Source organism: Peromyscus californicus, unplaced genomic scaffold, assembly GCF_007827085.1.
Source record: "Peromyscus californicus insignis strain IS unplaced genomic scaffold, ASM782708v3 Scaffold_21__1_contigs__length_65335640, whole genome shotgun sequence".
Taxonomy (NCBI): domain Eukaryota; kingdom Metazoa; phylum Chordata; class Mammalia; order Rodentia; family Cricetidae; genus Peromyscus; species Peromyscus californicus.
Genome location: NW_026294514.1, coordinates 982,681 through 1,004,254, shown reverse-complemented (window position 1 = coordinate 1,004,254; position 21,574 = coordinate 982,681). Strand labels below are relative to the sequence as shown.

Below are 21,574 nucleotides of genomic sequence, written 5' to 3'. Positions count from 1 at the left end.
GATCACCCTCCAGTCCTCTCAGCAAACTCATATCCTTTCAGCAAGATGCCTCCTTTTGTTTAAATACTCAGAACTAATTTCTGCTACTTACAATCTAACAGTAATTATACTGTTCAAATGTAGATGTAATTAGAACGTATCAGACTGCTATACAAATAGGCGTTTCATCAAAAGACACCCAATCAAGAGATTTCTAGTTCAGATTAGTGTGTATTTGTGTGGTGTGTGTGTTTGTGTGTGTATACAAGCACATATACAGACTAGATACCAACCTCAGCTATAGGTCCACAAAGGCCGTCTATCTTAGCTTTTGAGATACATTCTCTCACTGTGACAGATTTGGTTAGGTTGGGTAGAGAGTGGGCTCCTGGAACCCTGCTGTGCCCGCCTCATTATAGGTACTCATCACCATGACCTCCTTTTTACATGAAGTGTGAGGGCGACACATGTCTGTGAACTTGCACAGCCAGCATTTTACTGGCAGAACTATGTCCCCAACTCCTATTTCACTGTTCATAAATGTAAATGTAAGTATACAAACTTCCCTTGAATATTTTTCTGATATTTGAATAAATGGAATAAAAAAAAAATCAAAACACTTTGTATGGAATAACACATCAAAGTCAGTCAAGGCTTTGCTATAATAAATGATACCAACTTTTAGTCTAAACTAATCACTACTTTGTACCATAATGACCAACATATCTGATAAGCAACCAACTCTTGCTTGCTAAATTTCATTTTATTTCAGACAAAATTTATAGACCAACCAGTCAATCCTATTACATCAATATGCAGACATTTTTATTTAAAACTCTTTATTAAATAAAAGCCAAAGTTAATATTTTATACATGAAGATTACCATGATTAAGGCAGGAGCACTATGTCTTACACATTTAGATGTACTAAATGTAAACGTTAAAAGGTCAGTGAGAGCAAAACAGCTTTCTCCATTTCCATCAAGAGCTTAACAGTGGTTTTCATTTTTAAATCTAGATGTAGATAAGGTACCTGTGTGTCTTTGAGCTATAATCTGAATTTGCCTCACTGAAGCATATCCCTAGACATCCTCTTCAAACAGGAGTGCTGAGTCTTACCTCTTACACAGAGAGGGCAGAAGATATCTTTAGAGAGTTTAAGGGTAGCTCCATTCTCTTATAGCAGTAGCATTCCATCACACTTCTTTCATCCATTTTTGTTACTTCTCATTATTTTCTATTAATACATTGTAATTTAGAAAACATCTTTTAAGACTCTGAAAACGTAAATCACATGATAGAGACATCTGAACCTAAACTCCCTTACAATCTTAGAACTAAAATGTTCTCATTGGAGACGACATCTTTGACTCCTTCTACACATTTTCACAAAAACCTGTGCTTGCCTTAATCTTACCCTGGAATTTCCCAATTCCCCTCTATAATTAGTTTGTTAAATCCCTTTTTCTGTCCTTGTTTGACATTAAGCTAGTCTTTCAGCCTGCTGATTTTGTGGTTTTGGTCTCTTCTTTTTTCACTTTCATCTAACACTAGTTATAGCAGAAGAAAACCTGTTCTGTAAGGCCATTCATACTAGACATTCCAGATAGAGAACAGACAGATACACACATGTGTGGTTATCTGACAGAGAAGTATCAGAGGTGAGAAGAAGCAAGAGTTACAGAATATATTTTGAAAGTTTGTGTTAATTCTACAGATCTATCTTAGGAAATGGCTTAAACATAGTTTGAATTTAAGAAAGTAAAGATGCATATCACAAGGTGTGCTATTTCCCACTAATTAATTTTTATTTAGGCCAGGAGAGACCCAGTGAAGAATGTTAAGGACAGAATTCCTTTATCCAAGGCTAGTTTCCAGGACCACAAGCAGAGAAAGTGTAAACAAAAGCTCAGAAGCAATTTAAGAGTTATTCTGTTACTTTGGAAACCAAATATAGAAGGAAACAGGGCAAGTGGGTCTGAGCAGGAAATGGTGAATATACAGAAGAAATGAAAAATACCAATTAGTAAATGAAAGGTTCCTGGTACTAAAAGATGGTCATTTCACTTCTCTGTACCTTTCCACTTTTGACTGTCTATGTGAATGATAATTCTAATTTAATAGTTAGCAAAGATGAGTGAAGGATCAAGGTTTTAAGAATATGAAATATGACCTCTGTCCATAGAAGAAACAGAAATAGAGAGTATAGACAGCTTTCAGGATGGCCTCTGGTGATCTCTTCTAGAATTGGTGCCCTTGGTGATACTTTCAATTTGAATACAGGCTACACCTAATGACTCACATCTAAAAGACCGAAGACTACAGAGATGGTGTGTAAGGGTCCCACAACAGAACAAATGATCACAATTACCACTGAGTGGCATAAAAGAACAAACATTCTCTCAAACTTGTTGGAACCTTAAGTCTGAAACCAAGGCATTAGAAAAGCTTCATTTCCTCAGAAAATTAAGGTGAATTTTGTTCCTTGCCTCCTCAAAGTTTTCATGGTTCTTCCATGGTGGCATTACCCATACAAAAGAAAACCAAAAGCCTTCATGGGCCCTTCTCTGTGTATCTTTGAAGATACACAACACTGAATTCAGGTTTCATCTGAAGCCTGGATAATCACATCTGTGTATGTGTGAAAAAATCCTGTTTCCAAATAATTCCACATTCGCAAATACTTAGAGCTAGGACTAGATATGTCTGCTTGATCCCAGATGCAAATCATGTTAAATGAGAGCACCCTCCTTGACTTGGTTATGTTGAATAGACCATCACTGTAATTGGCTACCTTTTCCTCTATCTTACATTGCCTTTGCTAAGGGAAACTGGAGATAAACTGTGCCTAGATTCTTGTCCCACAGGAATGAGATGTTATATAGTCATGGTCTGAGATGCTAGGTTTTAGATAGTAATTGAATATGAACAATGATCTAAAGATTATTTAAGCAAACTGAACAATAAACTCAATTTTGCATATAAATACTATTTAGGAATTTTCTGCAACAAAAAAAAAATTGTGGTGAGCTTCATATAAACTGCAACCTATTCTACTAAGAAATGAAGATCTGCTGTGTAAGGGTCCTATAGTCTCAGAGGACTATGGACAAGTGCACATTAACTGATTTGAGAAAGGAACAGAGCACATAGAAGGGTCTCATCCACATTGCAAAGGTCAGGAGAGTTGGATTCTGAATATAAACAAGGTTAATCACTCCTGGGTATGTATTAACCAAGTTCATTTCCCTTTCAAAAAAGCAATGAGGCACTACTATGTAGTAAGAACACTCTACAACCCATTATACCAAGGCCCTTAAAAGAAATGATTTAAGCTGTTAGGTAAAATCATATACCATTATTGTGATTACTGAAAGTTTCTAAAGCTAAAAGAAATAGTAATACCTGGAAATCAAATGATATAAATAAACTAGTATTAACAGTCTATTTCATATAAACTGTTTTACCCACACCATCATATTTAAAGAAACTCAAATCATTTTAATAATAGATGAATCCTTAATTATAGCAATAAATACAATGAAACTTAGAAACAGTATAAATGTTCTAACAATGGTCTGAGCAAAACAGTTAAAGGAGAAGAAAAATCCTCAGTGTTCAGAATCCCCCTAATTTCACTAATACAAAACCCACCCTGGGTCTAATGCTTTTGTCTGTAGATACCACAAGCATTACCTCTCTTACCTCGGTCACTTTGGAATGCCAACTGTGTTATGTCTCAAACCCTGGGGCAAATGGCTGAAGCACCTATTTAACTTACCAACATGGACCTGCATCCCTTGCTCAGTCCCTACCTATTACAGGGTCCTCCAGGCTGGCATACCCCACCCCTACCCTAAACTCCAGTCCAGGGGCTGGACTGCCTTTCCCCAAGAGGCTTTTTCCTATAATCCAACCATTTTGGTTACCTGCTCCTTCTTGTATCTTTGCCTGCTTGGCTGTTGTACCTCATTCCCCTCTCTCCCCTCTTCTTTCCCTTCCCCTTCTCTCCACATGGCCCTGCTCAGCTTAGTTGTGGGGGGCCATCCCACCCCCACTTTTTCCCAGGGTACTCTTGAACAGGAGCAGCATGAAATATTAGAAATTTAGAGGGGAAAGAAAAAGATAGAAAACACAGGACAGCCTCGGGAGGGCCTGGATCCTAATCCATCAGGCCCTGACTGTCTCGGCCAAAGGGCTTTTAAAGGAATGCCAAGGGGTAGAGCAAAAGACCCCCCCCAGCACAGACAAGTGCAGACCATTCCAGACACCTGGCGACCATGCACGTGGTCAAGCCATCCCCTAATGCAGTCCTGATCTTACTAGGAAACCTCTGTGGACCCCAACACTTCGTCATGTCCACTCTGGACTTTTCCAGCTCTCCCTGTCTCTGCCTATGCTCTCCATGTATCTATAATAAACATTCTCCTCCCCTGTACCTGGGAGCATTCATGTTCTTTCATTTTCTCTCTCTCTCTCTCTCTCTCTCTCTCTCTCTCTCTCTCTCTCTCTCTCTCTCTCTCTCTCTCTCTTTCTTTTCATTCATCTGGTGATGAAACCCTGAGAGTTCTTTCAGAAAGGAACTCAGCTGCTCCAAACCAAGTTGCTGCTCTGACCGTCATGAGGAATGCAGGATCATTAGTTTCTGCTGACTTTTTCCATTTGCTGAATTTAATTTAGAGTCCGCCTCATCAGTTGCTTCTCCCTTCCACCTTATCTAACCATCTATCTCTCCTCACCTACTCAGTAAGTGTCCTCGTCCTGCTCCCTGGGGCCTGCTATGCCCTTTGGGGTGCCCACCAGGTGGGAATCTCCCTGCCCAGCTCTTTGCAGCCACCCACCTCATGGGCAGTTCTACTTACCAAGACATGTGCTCATCTCCCTCTGTGGGAAGCCACCCTTTTCCACACCCTCTCCCAATGCACCTCTTCAGCTGTTTTCTCACACACCTCCTCTAACCATTGGTGTGTCCCCTTCTACAGGGTGTCACTAAGGAGCTGTCTGTTCTGTCTACTTTTACTGCAAAGCCATATCGGTGTGCAAGAAGCTTTCTCTTGCCCTCTGAGCCTCTATCATGCGAAAAGGGACACCTCTCTTCTGTGATTTGGACATTTCTCACTAACCAGTTTCTCTGTCCATTAGGGGATGCCATGGATTGAAATTCCTATTACCATGACACTTACCTCCTCTGTTTCCTCATGGCTCCTTTCAGCTACTTCCTGGAACTTCCTCACCTCTCCCTCGGAGTTGCCTACTAAGTTCCACGTGTTGTCTACATGATCCTGTGTCTCTGACCTTTTCCTTGACCCCTCCCCTTGGGGCTACTTGTTCTATCTCACCTTGTGCCCTCCTTGGCCTGAACATGGTGAGTTTCCTTGCCTTCCCCCAGGAGCTGCCTGCTAAGTCCCACAGCTTTCTTAAACCCTTCTGGGCCTCTCAGACCTTGTCCGGTTTCTCTTCTGCTCTCAAGAAATCTATTAAGACTGCTGTGTAAACAGTCTTTAATCTCAGGATTTGTAAATTCCAAGGGTGTGGTTAAAGAATCTGTAAGATCTATAACAATATTTGGCCTAATACTTATAACAAAAGGCTTATAGTTAAAACCTATACATAGGAATTTTAATTTGCTACAATACAATATCTCATATATGTGATTCATTCTGGTTTAGAGTGATATACATATATATATATATATATATATATATATATATATATATATATATATATAAAAACTTGGATTCAACTCTTGTTTTAAAAAAAGATCCACTAGGAAAACATGTTTTAAACAGTAACCATGTGACTTGCCTCCTTCTTGGCTGATTATCTCATCAAGATACAAGCAACCACAGCATTGGCAGCCATCTTCACTAAGGTCAAAGAATACATGCCTTGTAATTTCACCATCGTAAGATGGCCACACAGCATAAAGCAACAATTACAAAACTTCTCAGTCCTACTGATCCTTTGGTTTATCACTGTATCTCTTTTTAGCCTAAGGAAACAACAAGAAGTGTCCAGGATGTTTTGGATATTTGGATGACGATAAAAATTTAAAGTTATAAAGGTCTATTCAGATTAACCAAAACCAATTTAAGATGTATATCTAACTGCTTATGTCCTTGCTACCTGTTCAAACTAAGTTTCTAGAAAATTTACATCAGTTACAATATATGTATGAAAAATAAGGTATATTTGATAAACAAAGTTTATAAATTTCTAAGGTCTACTCAAGTTCACAGTAGTAGTTGTCTAGATTCTTTATGTTTGATCACTTTGTTAAGCTTTAGTTATTTGGATAAACTAAATCATACATAAAAACTGTGATATTATAAAATGGTGCATTAAGATTAAAAGTTTTATTTTAATATTAAAAGAGCTTCAATTTAAAATTGTTATTTTCTTAAGTCTAAACCTAACAGGGATAAAAATGTAAAGTCTTAATCTTACAAAATAAACCCCAAACTAGTAATTTATCATATATTATTAAAGGTAATTAAGGCATGTAAGTTAGTAGTCAGTCACCTTATAAATAATCAAATTCTGTAATGTGCTCATAACTATAGCTGTAGTCATGTTAAGTAATAATGTAGTTAATTACAGGAGTAGGATTTATTTAGCCTCCTGTATATGTTTTCAAAGTTAAGACTAAAACAAGTATCTAGAAACAAGCAAAGTTTGTTTAGTTTAGTTTTTCTTAATAGATAATGGTCCTCAAAACTTTTCAGAGATCTGCTGAATATGGCATTTTAAATGTTTAATGGAAAAAGTATGCCATAACAGACACCCCAGATACTAACAGTGACCCCAAGGCCTCCAAAGACGATGATGGGGCACAGAAGACTCCACCTGGAGCTTGCTCTAAATGCAGCAAGCCAGCCACAGGGTGAAAAACTGCCCTTCACCTCACCCACTAGCAGGACCCTGTCCAAACTGTGGACTGTTGTGGAATATTATTTTAACTATATAAAGATGTATTATATTTGTTTATGTTGTAGATTATAACTTTAACTATGTAAAGGTGTGTTACATTTGTTTATACTGCATTTGTTTAACAATATAAAGATGTGTTACTTTTTTTATGCTGCTTTTGTTTAACTAGGTAAAGATGTGCCGCTGTTTCACTTTGCCTGACTAAGGCACCTGATTGGTCTAATAAAAAGCTGAATGGCCAATAGCTAGGCACTAAAGGGATATGCAGGGCTATAAGTAGGAGGAGGAATCTAGCCTTGAGGGACAATGAGGGAGAAAAAGAGGGAGATGGCCGGGACCAGCACACAGGCAGACACTGAGGAAGCAGAAGAGTAGGGCATGCAGAATGAAAGGTAAAAAGCTCTGTGGCAAAACGTAGATGAAGAGAAACAGGTTGAAATATGTTTTAATTGCTAGTGGGACAACCCTAAGTTAAAGCTGAGCATTCATACTAATAATAAGTCTCTGTGTCATGATCTGGGGGCTGGCAGTCCTAGAAGCCGACTACAGTAGACAAGCAGGACACTGGGGAGTTGATTGTCCCACTTTGCCTAAGACAAGGTAGGCTGGTCCCCCAAGTTCCTCCTCCACAGGAAAATCTGTAGGATCTCCTGGACCTGGAAGCTGAAGACTGATGCTGTTCTGGGACCTCTGCCCCAACAAAATCCAGATTTCCACGGAGGAACCTGGGGTGACTGTCCAGATAGCCAGTAAATGTCTGTCATTTTTAATAGATTAGGGAGCTGCTTGGTCTGTACTTCTGCTTACTAAGATGAAATTTATCCTTCTCAGATCTATGACATGTTGACAACTAGATATGCTAGCTTTGTCAGTTTAAGAGCATCAACCAAGGCTTCAGCTGCCTTCTCAGTTCTTTTCATATGTAAAAATCAGGCCTCAAGCCTCACTTTCCTAGAGCTAGCATGTCACCCTAAGGGACAAAGAAAGTGATTTAAGGTATATAAAAAATGAAAAATGCTTCTGATTTCTTTTCCTCGCTATGCTGTTGTTCTAATAACATTTCACAAGTTCAGAATTTTAACCACCAATAGACTTCTGAGAAGCTGTTAATCAAGCTCTGGTAAGCACTGCTAATATCGCAGTCACAAACTTAAAATTTTAAATTTCCTCTGGTTGTCTTCTATGCATAGACTTAAAAATGCTTCTCATTGTCCTAAAAACATCTCTGTCTAATCTATATATCCAGCCCTCTGGAAAGTGCATTAATGCTGTTAACCCAGAATCATTTTTGGGCCCCCATGACTCAAAGGCATAAATCTACTGCCTTTTCTACAATTCGGATTTTCAGTACAGAGTACAAACCATGGTAATGCAAAGACATCAAAAACTTCTATCTCTTTTTATAGAGTTAAAAAAAATTCTTGTATGTAGCAGGAATCTTAAAAGTTCTTATTAATAAAATCAAACCCAGGGCCAATTATTGGGGTGAAATGCTGGAAGGTCAGAGTACCAGAACAAGCCACAGCTAACCTCACCTGGCCAACTTCTCAGCTGGTCTTGTTTCCTCAGAATGGAAGCCTCTGTGTCCTCACATCCAAATGGCTCTCAGCTGATCTGTGCTCGTTGAAAACCTGAAAGCTTAACTGGCCAAATGCTTAACCAGCCAAATGCTTCTAGTTTCTGGTCTTCACGCCTTATATACCTTTTTGCTTTCTACCACTACTCCCTGGGATTAAAGGCTCGCTTTCTGAGATTAAAGGCGTGAGTCACCAAGCTTGGCTGTATCCTTGAACAGATGGATTTCTGCCTCTGGAATGCTAGGATTAAAGGCGTGTGCTACCACTGCCTATCCTCATGTTTAATATTGTGGCTGTTCTGTCTCTGACCCCAGATAAGTTTATTAGGGTTCACAATATTTTGGGGAACACAATACCACCACACTTGTAAGCTTCAGAGAATCTACTTGAATCCACTTCTTATAGGTTAAGTTTCCCCACCTACTGCCTATTCATGAGGTGGGATCTCTCTCTCTCTCTCCCTCCCTTGTCTTAGGACTCTGCTCCCCAACAACCAGGACCGTGAGTCAAAAAGTTTCAAATGTACACCTAAGAAAAAAAATTTCCCCTAAACTTTTTTTTTTTTTTTTTTTTTTTTCTGGAGCTGAGGACTGAACTCAGGGCCTTGCGCTTGCTAGGCAAGTGCTGTACCACTGAGCTAAATCCACAACCCCTTCCCTAAACTCTTAATGTTACCTTCTCTCCCCGGTCTATCTGTCCCAGCACATTTCAAATAAACTACAGAATGCTCCAGCAACTTGTCAGCTCCAGGTGTTCCCTCAGAATCTGCATCCGAGATAGCTTCAAATGGGCTAGCTCCAGGTGGTCCAGCCTCACAGACTTGTCCAATGATGCCTCACATCCCTAGCCCCAGATGGACCTGAAGAGTGAAAAGGTCTGATCTTCCCAGGCTTGGCCAGCATTCTGGCTTTCTTGGGTCCTCAACAACTACACCACAATGTCAACAGGAAGTAGTCATAGATTACATCTCTCCTTATCATTTATTACCAACAAAAAAGCTGGGATGTTAAGTCTCAAACCCTGGGACAAATACATGAGGAGCCTATTTAACATATCAAACTGGACCTGGCCACCAGGTTCTCCTAGCATCGCTCAACTCCTACCTGTTACAGGGTCCTGGGAGGCAGATCTCACCCCCATCCTAAACTTCTCCAGCCCAGGGCCTGGGCTGCCCTTCCCCCAGAGGCTTTTCCCTATATAATCCATCCATTTTGGCTTCCTGCTCTTTTTTCTCTTTGCCCTCTAGGCTGCTGTACCTCATCCTCTCTCCCTGCCCCTCCCCGTCTTCTCCTATGGCTCAGCTCAGCCTCATCATGTCCACTCTGAACTCTACCAGATGTCCCTGTCTCTGCCTATGCTCCTATAATAAACTTTCTCCTCCACCATACCTAGGAGAAGTCATGTTCTTTCCTTTTTTATTTGTTTTTTTTTTTCATTCAAACTGTTCATAATTTTAAAATTTACTTAAAATTCTCCTACTGGAAATAAAGAATCCAATATTTCTGATTTTCATTCTCACAAAATTGACAAACATTGATTTAAGAGTAACTTGAAGTCTGTTTGCTAGTTTAGTTTTATGTCAACTTGACACAGGCTATAATCACCTGAGAGGAGGGAACCTCAATTGAGAATATGCTTTCAGAAGATCTGGCTACAGGCAAGCCTGTAGAACATCTTATTAACTATTGACAGGGGGAGGGCCCAGCCCATTATGGGTGGTACCATCCCTGGTCTGGTGGTCCTGTGTTAAAGAGAAAGCAGGCTGAGCAAGCTATGAAGATTAAACCAGTAAGCTACTCTCCTTCAGCTCTTGCCTCCAGGTTCTTCCCAGTTTGAGTTCCTGCTTTGGACTCAGTGAACTATGATTCAGGAAATGTAAGCCAAATCACCCATTCCTCTCCAAGTTGCTTTTGGCCATGGTGATTCATCACAGCAATAATAACCTTGTCAGAAATTGGTACCAGGATCATGGTATGGCAGTGACAGACCTGAACATGTGTTTTAGGAAGGACGGTGGAAGGACTTTGGAACTTGGGCTAGAAAATACTTCGGTGTTTTCAAAGCTTGGTGAGTTGTCATAAGAATGTAGGAGATGCAGAGCAGTTGACAAAGGCCTGGCTTGTAGAGTTTCAGAGGGAAACAAAGACTTTATCAGGGCTGTCTGATATTCTGAACTATGCATCTAAGGTTCTGGTCATCTGGGGCTCAAGAATCATCTGTGATTACCAATAGAGAAACACTACTCCAGTCAAACCTTTGTTGCACTGGAACTACTGATACTCTTTAGCTGGAGTTGAGAAGTCAGCAGTGATTAAAAAAGAGACCAGAACCAATGAAGTGTTTCCTCAGGGTCAGCACACACTGGGTTCCAGAGGTGGACAATGTAGGACCACTCAATGGCAGCTGAACTTGTAGGATAAGAATCACCAAGGTGGTACAAGTTTTGTAGGCATACAGAGGTCACAGACAGCAGATGAGGTTTGTCACTGTGTGGGGTGCCTGAAGAAAGCCCAGCACAGGATGTGGGTGAAGTGCAGCAGTGGACCCCAGCATTTTGAAGATGCCAGTACAATGGGAAACTGCCAAGTACAACAGAAGCCGTGGAGTGGAGCTGGCCTGAGCCTAGGAGACAATCTGTGTGGGCTACAGAGGGAGGAATTGAAGAACTGACTCAGGCCTTTGAGAGAGCGCATAAATCATGAGTGAACCTTAGTCACTGGAACTGTGTTATTTACACTTTTGGAGTTTGGATTATTTTGATTTGATTGTGATTGCGCCCTGGTTCTTCTCTCTTGGAATAAGATATTTATTTTGACTTTACAGGATCCCACAATTGAGAGAATTTGAACTTTTTAAACAGACTGGATTTTTAAGAGATATTTTGAGTATTTTAAAGACGTTGAACTTTCAAGAGTTTGAATTTTAAAAGAGGGACTAGGGTACATTAAAAGGCCGGAATGTTTTATATTGAACAAAAAAGGAAACATTATGGCTTAACAATTGTAAGCCCCGGACACACACAAGTGGCCAGGCCCCACCCCCAGACTACTCTAATGGTCATAGGGGCCATTTCCAGCTCCTTAAGACTCAGGTCGCCAAGCTCTGCCCTACAGAGAAAAAAAAAAAAAAAGCCCAAGATCAGGGCAAAAAAAAACCAAAAGACCCAGGAATCATTGAGCTTCCTCCAAGATCAGGCTCCAGAATCCCACCAATCCTTTAGTTTGCCCCAAAACCAGGCAGCAGAATCACACCAATCCCAGGCCATGCTGGAAAGCTCTGTATAAAGCCGGCCTCCTACTCGGTTTGCTGATACTTCTCTCCTGACTAGAGGCAGTCACTCTCTTACGTCTCTCCCAATAAATCTCTTGTGTGAAGTTTGTCGTGTGGTGTGACTTTATGGCATTTCTTGACTCTGGCCTACCAGGATACCTTTCCCCTCAGAGCTGTAACCCGTACAACAGAAACGGATTTTTTGTGTCAAGCTGACAAGGAGTCAACTGCACTGGCTAGTTTTATTTCAACTTGACACGAGCTATAGTCATCTAAGAGGAGGGAGCATCAATTGAGAAAATGCCTCCAAAGTATCCAGCTATAGACAAGCCTGCGAGCCATTTTCTAATTTACTGATTGATGTGGTGCCAATCTATTGTGGATGGGTTCTATAAGAAACCAGGATGAACAAGCCATGAGAAGCAAAATAGCATCAGCTCCTGCCTCCATGTTGTGCCCAGTTTGAGTTCCCACATTGGTTTCCCTCAATGGAGCATGATTCAGGATATGTAAGCCAAATAAACCTTTTCCTCCTGAAGCTGCTTTTGGTCACAGCAAGAACAACCCTAAAACAGGTAGACTAATGAACTAGAATAGAGGACCTGGAAATAAAACAAAGCTAAATCCACTGCATTTCAACAAAGGAGGCAAAAACATAATTTGGGGGAAAAAAAAGAACCTACTCAACCAATGATACTGGAGAAACTGGATTTCTACCTGCAGAAGGTGGAATTAGATTTGTATAGTTTACCTTGTACAAAAATCAGTTCAAAATGAATCAAAGACCTAAAATATTGAAAATTTGAAAACTTGGGGGCTACCATGCAAGACACTAGGATAGCTAAGGACTTTCCAACAGAACATGATAGCACAGGGACTAGCCCCAGATGGGACTACATGAGAATAAGTTTCTGTATAGCAGAGCACACAGTCAGCAGAGCACACAGCCCACACAATGTGAGAGAATCTTTACCAGCCACACTTCAGACAGGAGCCTGATATCTAGAACCTAATACCTAAAGAACTGATTAACTTAAGTACCAAGAAAATAAAACTTCCAATCAACAAAATGGGCAAATTAACTGAATAGATAGTTCCAAAAAAATGGAAGGAAAAAAGGAAGGGAGGGAGGGAGGGGGAGGGAGGGAGAGAGAGAGAGAGAGAGAGAGAGAGAGAGAGAGAGAGAGAGAGAAAGGCAGACAGACAGCAGGCCAATAACTGTTTTAAAAGGTATTTAATATCTAGCCAGGTGTAGTTGCAAATGCCTTTAATCCCAAAACTGCAGAGATGGAGGTGGGCCTGTCTCTCTGAGTTCAAGGCCAGTCTGGTCTACACAGTGAGTTCCAGGGCAGCCAGGGCTGCATAGTGAGACCCTGTCTCAAAATTAATTAATTAAATAAAACTGCTCAATATCCCTTGTCATCAAGGAAATGCAAATGAAAGCTACTTTGAGGTATCACCTCACTCTAGTCAGAATAGTTGTCATCAATAGATCTGACAGCAAATGTTGGAAAGGACCTGAAGGGAACTGTTATTCACTAATTGGAGGTGTAAATTAATACAGTCATTGTGGAAATCAGTTTGAAGATTTAACAACAACAAAATAATAAAAATAGATCTAACATATAACTCACTTAACTACTTCACTACTGACAATATACTCACAGAACTCCATATACTATCATAGAGATATTTGAACCTATGTGTTTATTGCTGCTTTTATTCATGGAAATAACCTCATTGTCCATGAGCAAATGAATGCATAATATAAATGTGGTGTGTGTGTGTGTGTATGTGTGTGTGTGTGTTACAATACTGTTCAGCTTTAAAGAAAAACAAGGTTAAGAAATTTTCAGGGAAATGAATGTGCTTAGGATCAATATTATTAAGCAAGGGCACACAAACTCGGAAAGAAAAAAAACCTGCATGTTCTCTCTCATATTCAGAATTTAGACAATATGTGCATGTGGTGGTATTGTGTTCCCCGAAATATTGTGCACTCTAATAAACTTATCTGGGGTCAGAGACAGAACAGCCACAATATTAAACATAGAGGTTAGGCAGTGGTAGCACACACCTTTAATCCTAGCATTCCAGAGGCAGAAATCCCTCTGGATCTCTGTAAATTCAAGGCCACATTGGAAACAGCCAGGCATGGTGACTCACACCTTTAATCCCAGGGAGTGATGACAGAAAGCAGAAAGATATATAAGGTGTGAGGACCAGAAACTAGAAGCTTTTGGCTGGTTAAGCTTTTAGGTTTTGAGCAGCAGTTCAGCTGAGATTCATTCTGGATGAGGACTCAGAGGCATCCAGTCTGAGGAAACAGGATCAGCTGAGGAACTGGCGAGGTAAGGTGGCTGTGGCTTGTTCTGCTTCTCTGATCTTCCAGCATTCATCCCAATAACTAGCCTCAGGTTTGATTTTATTAATAAGTACCTTTAAGATTCATGCTACATGTGCATGAAGGTTCAGTTTGTCATACAGAAAAGAACAAGATAGGATAAAATATTAGGGCATAAAGAAGGGCTGAATTTTTGGTGAAACATTATCTGATAAAGGCCTGGAACTCACCAAGTAGGCAGACTGGCTGGAGAGAAAACCCCAGGGATCCACCCATCTCTATTCCACCCTCCAACTTGTAGTTCTAAGGCTGCAAGCATGACCCCTCCCTCCACCTCCACAATATGCTTTTTAACATGGGTTCTGGTGTTCAAACTCAGACCCTTGAAAGAACTATCTCTCAGTCCCCAACTTCAAATCTTTTACAAAATAAAGCCATTTTACAGCTTTACATCTCTTTAGAAGTGAAAGAACATACATAAGCAAACATTTTAACCTTACCTAAGCATGCTCAAATATAGGTGAAAGTGTATGCAGGCCCTGGGCTTTCTACAGCTTCCACAATGCAGCTGTCTCCAGAATTTTTCTTTTATCACTTTCTCTTCTATCAGGTAGAGTCACACATAAAGAACTAAACTAAAATGAGTGTTAGTAGAAGTAACCGATAGTTGTATTTATGTGTACTTTACTGTACAGATTGCAATATCTCTCCAAGAATTTTACTCATGTTTCTTCTGGATGTTTAGAAAGTTACCATCTATAGCAGGGAAATAATAATGAAACACAATAAATAATAAAAACACATTGCTAGATTGCTAGTGGCAAATAACAAAGCTACCAGAGGACAGTCGGTGTCTTAACTTATAAATGTGTCACCATCATATCACAGAGTCGTTGACAACGTACACCACTCTTCCTTCTGCCCTATGGGGCTCAGCTCTTTCACACCTTAGCGAATTAGATGCACCAAGCCCATAGATGATTCATTATGATTTGCTTTCCTGTTCATTCCACTCCCCCCCCATTGTAGAAAGACATTTAGTTTTTATTTATTCATAGTTCACTGCTGAAATATAGTTAGAATAAGAGCAATCAATGGTTAAACTTGAGGGTTTGTCCATGAGACCAAATAAAATAGCATTTCCAAGTAGTCATAAAACAACAAATTATTTTTATTACTTAATTCAGTCATCTCAAATATATGCCTGACATAAATTCAGATAGTAGCAGGACGCTGCATAGGATAGTTTCTTCTTGCTGAAACACAGAATCATTTTTCCAAAATGAGGAAACTCATATCTTTAACTCTCTGGCCCTGCTCTCCACCATAAGCTTGAGAAAAACACCTTGGCACACACATTAGTCACCAATGATAGACAATAGCAAATATTTCATTCCTATTTATATCTATGCTGTCTAAATATTCTAAAAGTTCCTCCATCTTACACAGAGTCTTCTTTAGAAATCTTATTTATTTACCAACTTAAAAAAAATCTAATATGATGTTAGATAGAAAGAAAGCAAGGTATTGGCTTAGCTTACATCAGCAAACCCCGGGGTACAACTCTCATTTAGATTTACTTGGGAGATGATCCTAGGACATAGAAGATTGAGACAATAGTGACAGTTCAATTATCAGCCGAGTGACACCACCCGCAGCCACACTGTCATCTTATGGGGAAACTCAGACACCCAATGTAGAACACACCTCAGTGGCATCACACCTAAAGGCAGCAGTGTTGGAAGTTCTCACACCAACTATCTTTAGTCACCTGCTAAGCACAGCTCCCAGGAGCACTGAATTCCTCATATTTCTAGCCCAAATCCCTTGGCACAGTTGGTCCAGTGGCCAAAAAATCTCTTGGGTAAAGACAGGAACTGTCGCCTTGGAGAATCTCCAGCTCTGAGGGAGGCAGTGACAGGCCGGTCAATATCGTCTGCCAACGGAGGCAGCTGTTTGAAAACATAGACACTATATTTTCAGCCCACATCTGATACTGTAAGTGACAAAGAATGCTTGCCTACCCAGTGATGCTGTCACTTAGTCACTTATGACATTCGCGTACTCCTTTCCATGCAAAGCTAAAGGTCACGCTGCCATATACTTTACCTCCTGCTCTGAAAGTAAGTCTGTTGGTCCAACACAAGAGCTGTTAAGCACAACATGTAACCAAAAAAAGGTAACTAAACAGCCAGACCACAATTTTCAGAATCACTTACCGGGTCCTTTTTTATTCTCATATTTGTTTTAGGTAATAAAAGAAAATAGTGGGATTTTTTTAAGGACAAAAATCACTTCTCTGGGTATGTAGGAAAATTCAGATCCAAAAAAAAAAAAAGAAGAAAATTAACCAAGATAATATCACTAGGAAGTATTAACAAAACCTTCTAGTAAATCTCACCCCAAAAGATAATAACAATGTATTTTCCTCAAAATGGTCACTGTGACTTAACCCTGCCTGAGTCTTACTTCCAAGGAGGGCTGACTAACACCCAGCCTTGCTATGTGTTCAAAGCAGCATATTCTATGCAACATGACACAACAAAGAAGAGAATAAAATCCTCGCATCAAAAACAAGAATCAACTTGTGCCTACCGCTGAAGTTCTTGCAGTGGTGAGACAGACTCTGCGTCCATGTCTGATATGATTAGATTTGTTCACAGAAACAGCATTTTGAATAATCTTGTAAAAAAATGAGACTGGCTTATATGCTGTTCCTTGAACATATTATTATTCTAGAATTTTAAAAATCCTGATTTCCAATTCAAATTGTTCTTACATTTCTAGTTTGAACATAATATATTCAATTTAAGCCTGTCTGCCACCATTTATCACTCATTCTCAAGCAATTTGAAGACAGATAGGAAATTAAGTGAAGGCAATCACTCTTTACAAGAACTTTCATACTTTTTAACAGTACTAACTTGAGAAAAATATTATCAGAACATGGCCAGGTTTTCAATTTGTTAACTTAGTGCATATCTATAAACGTTCCCCAAGTTATAAAACCAAGGTCAAACCTCAAGGAGGGGGGAACATTATTGCTACTTATCATGACATACAAACCATATATATGATGATCTTAAAGGTATTCAACTGCTAAAGAAAGAGAGGCCAAGAATTTGAAAGGGGATGGTACATGGGATGGTTTGGAGCAATGGTTCCCAACTTTCCTAATGCTGTGACCCTTTAATACAGTTCCTCATGTTGTGGTGACCCCCAACAATAAAATTATATTTGTTGCTACCTCATAACTATAATTTTGCTACTGTTATGAGTCATTATGTAAATAGCTGATATTTCCAATGGTCTTAGGTGACCACTGTGAAAGGATCATTTGACCTCAAAGGAGTCACAACCCACAACAAGTTGAAAACCACTGGAAGAAAAGAAAGGGGGAAATGATGTAATTATTTTTACTCACAAAACATTAAAACAATTTCAAAAGTATTCAAATCATTTTATTAGGGTCCAAGAATGACTGTATATGAGACATTATCTCCCAAGTGCCACAATTTCAGACATGGGCCACCATGACTTTAAATATTCAATTTAATTTGCAAAACGTTACCCCCCAAAGTTTTCCTATATATTTCTTTATTTCTAAACAATCTTAAAACTCAAAATGTAGAAAAAGTCTTAATTTCCTTTTATCTTTTCCATTTTCCCTCTATTTTCTTATCTGGTCTCTTTTCATTTTCCAATGACTTAAATTACTAATAAATTAATAAAATCCTAACTCTGGTTGCTAAATAATGCCAGAAACCTAGCACTTTTCTGTGGTAATATTTTATTTGTATGTTAATAAATAAAGTTTGCCTGGAAATCAGAGAAAATAGCAAGCCATTTTAAGTAAACACAAAAGTCGGGCAGTGGTAGCATATGCCCTTAATCCAATCACTTAGCAGGCAGGGTCTTTGTGTGTTTGAGGCCACATTAGGGAACAGAGCCAAGCATGGTGACACATGCCTTTAATCCCAATACCAACCATAGAGACCTGGAGGTCTGTACAGACAGGCAGTGACAAGGAAGTGAGGTAGCTGGGCTAAGATAGCCAATGAGAGGGCAGAACAGCAAGGCTATAAAGACATGGGTAAGACAGGAAGTAGTTGACATGTGGAAGCTGCAGAGCTGGTGAGGTAAGGTTGGCTGGTGGCCCTTCCTATTTCCCTGATCTCTAAGGCTTTCACCTCTATATTTGGCTCCATGTTTTTTATTTAATAAGACCGTTTTAGAAATTTGTCTACACTGTTCACCCACTTTCTTTCTCTTACTACCTACATTGTTTTAACAGGCTAATTTCAATTCAGCTTACTATAAGAGATTTTTTTTTCCTTTCCCAGTTTGTACCCCAACTTGCATGTCATGACTTTCATAGTAAGTAATTTGGTAATGCCACAGCAACGTGGCAAAATATAGATTTACAGAAATGGGTTAATTTAAGATGAAAGAGCTAGCTAGCAAGAAGCCTGACCCATAGGTCATACAGTTTGTAAGTAATATAAGCCTCTGTGTGTTTATTTGGGACCAAGTGGCTGCAGGGAGAGGTTTGTCCCGACTGTGGGCCGGGCAGGACCAAAGAAACTTCTGGCTACAAATGGGTGACAAGAATAAAGTAAAACACTGAATTTTTGCAGTCTGGTGTCTATTTTAGGAAAATCATGGAGTCAGTGATGTTCTGAAGAAACACAAAAGAGGGTGAAATAAGCTGACTGCTTCTTGGAAATCTGCATGTATTTACCAGATGGAAATTTGAAGTGAAATAGACTCGGGACATTTGTAAGATACGAACTGGGGAAAGTACTTGAAATTTAAGTAGGAATAGAGGAGATGAAATCAACTCATCCTGGAGCTTTCTATTCCCAGAGATGGCAGGCAGGACCAAGATCCCTATTATCTTTCCATGTAGAGGCCAAGGGATGACCTTGGCACCCAGTGTGCTAAAAGAAAGATGACAAACTTTCAAGCACATAAAAATGTAATTTGCTGGTTAAAACCAAAATTAATTTACAGTGGACAGTGTCCTTTCCATGGTCCTCTGGAACTGTCACTGACAGGAATTTTACCTAATCAAAAGAGATATAACTGTTAAGTCATCCAATCCTTCCACTGACACCAGTGGGGATCTTTTCCTATGAGTTTCAGTTCTATCTTTTTGATGACTAAATAGTTTATTTTAAAGTCTTTGATCTTTTTAAACATGAAACTCTTCACAAACTCTGACCACTCAGTTATTAAAAAGCCTTTTATAGCAAATGCAATCTATATTAAAACTGTGACAATGGGTATGAGTTAGCTAAAAACTTACATTTTGAGTTAAGAAATGACATATAGTATAATATAATCATTACCAAGTAAGGGAACATTTTAATATAACAGGAACTCAAAGACAGAAAAACAGTAAATCATAGAAAATAATTTAGTAACACCAATATTTGAAGTATGTGTGTGTATTAAGTATATATATATATATATATATATATATATATATATATATATAAGAAAATTTGAAGCTATAGAAAGTCATTAAAAGAAATTAGTTAACATTAAGATAAACTAGGGCTTGTGATTGCTGCATGAGCCTGAGCAGCTGAATTCAAACACTGGAACCCATTAAAAATGTCTGCTATGGTAGTCCCGCTGGTAATCTTAGCTCTTGAAAGAAAGAGACAGTTGGTTCAATGGGATTCACTGGCCAAGTGATCTAGCTTAACTGGTGAGCTCCAGGCCAAGAAGAGGCCTGATTTCAAAGGTGGTGAAAGTGTTCCTGAGGATGTTACCTGAAGCTATCTTACTGTCTATACACATTCACATGTTCATTTATATCCCAGAAACATACACAGTCAACACACACACACACACACACACACACACACACACACACGTGCATACATACCTACACAAACAATACTCACACATGGGTATACACACATGCACACACATTTAGAAAAGATAAACTAAAAGATTTTATCTAGACACAAACTGTTTGGGTTTTGTTTGTTTTAAGACAGGATCTCATGCATCCCATACTGTTCGAAAGTTTGTTTTATAAGTGAACTACCGATCCTCCTGCATCTGTTTCCTGAGTGCTAGACTTAGTCAAGCACCACCATGCCTGGTATACACTGTGCTGAAGATGCTGTTCAGATAATGTAGCATTTTAAACTGATATTTTTGGCTTCGTATTTTTACATAATAGTATGTATTTTACTCTTCATTTAATTTTGCATGTGCATTTATTGCACTTTCTTGCTGCCACCATTCCTCTCTCAGCAAAGAACAATTCTGGCCATGGCCTCCTGGGTGTCCTCTACAGACCTACCTTCTTCCTCCTCCCTGGCAGCAAGGTTTGGCCAAGAACTCTCAAGCAGTTCCAGAACTGGACAATGACAGCACAATGATCTATTCATGATGACTCATTCCTGAATATGGACTAAATTAAGGATAATAAAATGATTACACTTCCCTACAGCTAGAAAGAAACAATCTCTGTCCACTTGAGTTGATTAACTGGAAGACTGAAATCCCATAGGCTATTTTGACCTCCAGTTACAAGTTTTTTTTTTTTTTTTTTTTGAGACAGGGTTTCTCTGTGTAGCTTTGCGCCTTTCCTGGAACTCGCTTTGGAGACCAGGCTGGCCTCGAACTCACAGAGATCCGCCTGGCTCTGCCTCCCGAGTGCTGGGATTAAAGGCGTGCGCCACCACCGCCCGGCTCCAGTTACAAGTTTTAAAATGTATCTTAGTCACTGTTCTCTTACAAAATAAAACATTTAATTGGAGGTTTGATTACAATTTCAGAGGTTTAGTCCATTATCACCATGGCAGAGAGCATGGCAGCATGCAGGCAGGTGCTGGAGAAGTAGCTAAGAACTACATCCTGATCCATAGTCAGAGAGAGATGCTGGGCTTGGCATGGGCTTTTGAAACCTCAAAGTCCACTCACAGAGACACACTTTCTCCAAGAGGACACACCTCCTAATCCTTTTAATCCTTTCAAATGGTGCCACTCCCCCAGGGTGTTTAATTATTCAAATATATGAGCCTACTGGGTGGGGGGGGTCATTCTTATTCAAATCACAACAACATCCAACTCAGTGGAAAACAGCTGTGAAAGGAAGTGCATCAGAATGAATACTGCGAATGTAATCAATGAATACCACAAATGTAATTAATATCATGAGTAATTAATGAATACCATGAGTGTAATTAAAAAAATTTTAAAAAATACCATGACCAAAAGCAACTAAAGGGAAAAAGCGTTTATTTCGGCTTATGATGTTAGAAGTTTAGATATCCATAAGGAGGAGAAAGCCTGGTTTTTCAGTTGAGGGTAGAAAGCTGACCAATTTCATCTTTATACCCTCACAGGAAGCAGAAGGGAAACAGGATGTGGGGCGAGACTATAAACCTTCAAAGTCCATCTTTGGTGATCTAGTTCCTCCAGCAGGGCCTCATCTCCTAAAGGTTCCCTA

The 21,574-nt window shown here is 39.5% G+C and overlaps 1 protein-coding gene across 14 annotated transcripts in view; it reads right to left on the bottom strand.

Annotated features, from left to right (window-relative positions):
* Gulp1 (GULP PTB domain containing engulfment adaptor 1) overlaps positions 1-21,574 on the bottom strand; it is a 265,532-nt gene that overhangs the window by 159,724 nt on the left and 84,234 nt on the right. Inside the window, exon 2 of one of the 14 annotated variants that reach the window (XM_052749356.1) lies at positions 20,423-20,522. The exons of 12 other annotated variants lie outside the window; for them this stretch is intronic. The gene's annotated coding sequence lies outside the window, so the exon portion shown is untranslated. Of the gene's footprint in view, positions 1-16,695; positions 16,809-20,422; positions 20,523-21,574 lie in introns of those variants that run through there. One more of the 14 variants, XM_052749355.1, reaches the window with a different exon arrangement.